This window comes from Dipodomys spectabilis, unplaced genomic scaffold (assembly GCF_019054845.1).
Source record: "Dipodomys spectabilis isolate Male_0828 unplaced genomic scaffold, ASM1905484v1 ptg000002l, whole genome shotgun sequence".
Lineage (NCBI taxonomy): Eukaryota > Metazoa > Chordata > Mammalia > Rodentia > Heteromyidae > Dipodomys > Dipodomys spectabilis.
Genome location: NW_024870679.1, coordinates 128,639 through 133,307, shown reverse-complemented (window position 1 = coordinate 133,307; position 4,669 = coordinate 128,639).

Sequence of the window (4,669 nt, the reverse complement as noted above, 5' to 3'; positions counted from 1 at the left end):
AAAGTCAGGCCGTGCCTGCAGCGTCAGCAGGCCCCTTGGGCCCCTTCCAACCCTGCACACAGCCCCCAGGAAACCACAGCCGCAGCCAATCCCTGGCTCTATGGGCCGGCTACTCTGCCCACTGGGCGCTCTACAGGGAGCTGCTCCCTTCCTGCTGCCACTCTGCGCAGACCTCAGGCTCTTGCAGCCACTGCAGTGTCAAGTTGCCACAGGGATCTCTGCTGACACAACTCACAGCCACAGGCAGCCAGCCACCCCCAAGGCTGCCCGCTGCCACCCTCCACCTCCCACCACCTCTGCTGCAGACCAGCATGGCCTCCTGCTGTCCACACCAGCCTCCACCGGTCCTCCCAGTGCCAGGTCACCCCATTCCACAGAGGAGACCCTTCAGCATCAGCAGAGCCACCCCCTCCCCCCACACACCTGGACCTGCCAACACCCAGATTCTCTGACTGAGAACCTGCCAACTCCATCCTACCCATCACAGAACAGGCTCTGTGGTCCAGCACACCACCAGTTACAGACCTCGTGAGTAACCCAGCTGGGTCCACTCCCTGGGTGGCAATTCCCTGCGGGATCCCAAAGCCCTTTGACCCAAGCGCCTTTCCAAAATGGAGGGATCATAGCAGAACAGAACACTGACATAAGCTCTGTTCCTAAGGCTCCTGTGGCTACCTGGGAAAGCCTGGGAACACAGCCCCAGGCCTATGATAGCAGTCCACAAACCTAAACCCCTCAAAATCCCCAGCCACCAGGTCTGAGAGTGGGAATATAGATAGCAGGGAGCCTCCCGCATCAAAAGGCCATCTACTCCCAACCAAGCCACAAGGCATACAAGGTTCTATCAGGAATCTGCTTTGAGTAGGACTGGGAGACTAACGTTCCCCCAAAGAACCCGAAAAACCCATCCTTTAGTTTTTTATTCTGGTTTTTGTTTTGTTTTGTTTGTTTTTATGTCTGATCATTTGTTGTTTGTTGTTATTTCTGTGTATTACTGATGTGTATTTTGATTTAGGATTTGCTATTCCACTTAAATCTTCTATTTTTCATTACTATTCATTTTTTCTTCCACTTTCCAATTCCCTAATTTGTAAGGTTTTTCTTTTCTTTTCTTCTCACTCTCCCCTTCTAGTTTCTCTCTACATTACACTACTAATCCATCAGACCTACCCTGTCTAGTTCTACACAAAGTAAGGCCTCCTTCTATGTGTGTAAACAATAATTACAGGAGTTATCTTAGATTAAATGACTTTCCAATAATATCTGAATAAACTTTTTCTAATCTCAGCAAGTCTCCTAAATGCACTTATATATGACTTCTTTTTCTTATCTTCCTCTAGATCTCTAAGCTATTCCCTACATAACTTTTCTTCGAATTCTTTTCTACCTCTTACACTCAAAAACAAGGTCTTTATTCTCCTCCTCCTACATATACCACTCCCCCTAAGCTGTTCTTACCCTTCTACCATCATTATATCCAAGTTCTCCCCTAAACTTACATTCATATCTCTCCAATCCTAACCCTTCTCTTCTCCATCTGCTCAAGTCCATTGATCCTTAATGGTTTATATGTGGCCCAATGTACAGCTGGTTCTATTTTTACTATAAAATTGTCTCTGTTTGACTATTTTGAGTACAAGGGACCTATCTCATTAACTTTAAGGAGCAGACTACTTATCAGCCAAACCTAAATTGTCTCACAAGTTACAACTATACATAATCTTGACCCAGAAGCAACAATATCCCTCTCCAAGCAAAGAAAAAAAGAGCTAAATAGGACAACACCTACCCATAACTCTGAAACCCTAAGATCCATACATCTACAAAACACCGGGTTGGTTCCAGTCCTAAAAGACTGTCCTATTGTCATACCAGTGCGGTTCTTGTCCCCAAATGGGTAACACTACTGATTTTTAAGGGTTAATTTTGTACCTCTCTACTTTGCAAAAGTGTTGGATCAGCTCAAGTAACTTGGGAGAGAAACCTATGGGGTTCTTTTTATACAGAATCAAGTACAGAATCTTTATATACAGAATATCTCTTCAAAGATAGATAGTTTTATTTCTTCTTTCCCTATTTGGGTCCCCTTTATGTTGCCTCTTGCCTTTTTGACCTTGCTAGGAATTCCAGTACTATACTAAAGAAAAGTAGAGAACTCCTTCCTGATTTTTGAGGAAATGGCCAATAGACACATGAAGAGATGTTCAACTCCTCTGGCCATAAAAGGAATGCAAATCAAAAACACATTGAGATCTACCTCACCCCATTTTAAATGGCCATTATCAAGAAAACTAACAATAACAGATGCTGGCAGGGATGTGAAAAAAGGGAAGGCTACTACATTGTTGGTGGGAATGTAAACTTATTTAATCACTCGGAAAGCAGTGTGGAGGTTCCTCAAAACACTGAATATAGAGCTTCCTTAGGACCCAGCAATCCACACCTGATCATTTATCCAAATGACCCCAAAACCAGGCCTAACTAAAGCCAGCAGTACAACCATGTTCATTGCAGTATTGTTTATCATAGCTAAGATACGGAATCAACCCAGATGCCCCTCAGTGGGCAAGAAAGAAAAATAATTGTGTCCTATAACCCCCGTTATCACTGTATTTGATTCCAGTGTCCTGCATTTTGTATAAAGACTTCTCTAATTTGGGGAGGGGAAGGGAAAAAACCAAAATGCTTAAATAGGGATACAGATTGACCCATTTTAACAATGAGATGTACAAGACACTATGTTGAAAATGAATTTTACAACTTCCATGGGGTGTGGGAGGTGGGTGGAGAGGGAGGAGTAGTTGTGGAGGTGGGAAGGAAAGTATGGTAGGGGAAGTACAAAGGAGGAGACAACAATGTTCAATAGAAAATATACTCATTACCTTACTCATGTAACTGTAACCCCTTTGTACAGTATTTTTACAATAAAAACGTATTAAAAAGAAAAAAATGATACTTATCCAAATGAACTCAAAGAAATGGACACAGTGGTTTTCCATTACTTTGTTTGTGGTTTGTTTTCCCGTTTTGGTTTATTCCCTTTTGTCACTGTTCTTGATTTCTGTAACCTTTGTCTTGCATATATCTGATTTAGGGAGGGGAAAGGGAAGCACAGAAATGGCAGGACAAAGGGTGAAGCAATTCAACAGTGATGCTCAGTAGACACTGTTGGAAATGCACTATACAACTTGGGGAGAGAGGTTTGGCAGGAGAGAAACTGGGAGAAAATGAGGGAGGAGGTGACACTGTTCAAAAAGAAATGTACTCATTACCTGACTTAGTAACTGTAACCCCTCTGCATATCAGCTTTACAATAAAAATTGTGCATAAATAGAGATATAAAGAGACTACACGTGAGAGTCTTTTGCAAACTTAAAATACACAGGATGAGCTCTACCTTAAGTTTTCATGGGATGATATAAATTTGAGTTTCACGTGAAAAATTATTAAGTGCTTACTATATATCAGACTTTAGTGTCTTCTTTTTGTATTGTGTATGTTTTACATTTAAAAGGGAATTCTTACATTTAAGTATTTTTATGTTATTAAAGTTTATCATTGTGTACTGTAGTCCAGTTACTTTTGTGTTTGTTCAGCTTTAATAATGAAAATATGATTGAACTGATTCACATTTTGGAAAAAATGGAAATAAAGTTCTGCTAAAATTACTTAAATTTTAATTCAAAGGGAAGTTGACCTTCAAGATTCCAATATATAAAAATGTAGTGAAATCTTCTACCGTCTTTTTAATCAGTTGATGTTAATGATGAGACATGTGCGACTTGTGTCTGATTGCTGAAAATATCTTTTACATTTCAGCATTGTTACCTAAAAATGAAATTTTTTCTAAACTAAGAAAAAAACAGAGGGAGTTGATGGAGGAAGTCTTGGAAAGGCCAAAATAGATAACAGACATAGGCAAGAAATGACCTTTTACTGTAATATTATGTGCAATAACAATCATGAGGCCATCTTCTTACAGGATTTTCCAAGAGCTGCCTAAAAAAACTATTTGAGTGTTTAAAACATTTAGTACATATTTCAAACTTTCATACATGTCAAGGCCTTTTAAGAACCAATTATTGGTTTTACATCAAGTTCATTGAAAGAGCCAACAAGTTTTGTATGTTTCTGATTCCCACATTGCTACTATATCAATAAACATTGCCTTACATACACATTCTCTTTCTTATTACCTACACAGTCATCATTTCATGAAAACTCTGCAAGCCTGTAGCATTCCCACTACAAACTGACTCTTACATTTTATTTCAAAGAAGTACCCTTAACTGCAAGAACACTTATGATGGAAATGGGATGTTCACATGATTATAGCACTTCCTTTGCCATTTAAACATAACAATTATTTCAGCTGTGAGACAGAGATGGCCTTTCAGTGTTGGATATCTGTGACAGGTGAGAGAAGTTTGGAGCATACATAGTGTCAGTCCCCAAAGGGCATGGGACAGCTCATTCAGTTGCATGTGCAAAGATCAGGTGTTTTAAGAACTCAAAGAGCAACTAAGACAATAAGGATAGATAAAACTAGGCCCTATTACATGATAAACTGTTTTTATTCAGTCAGTTTTCCTTTTAGTAGCCTGTTAGTTGTACAAAGGGATTCTATTTTAATAGGTCTATTTATGTGTACAATATGTCTTGGTGAAAG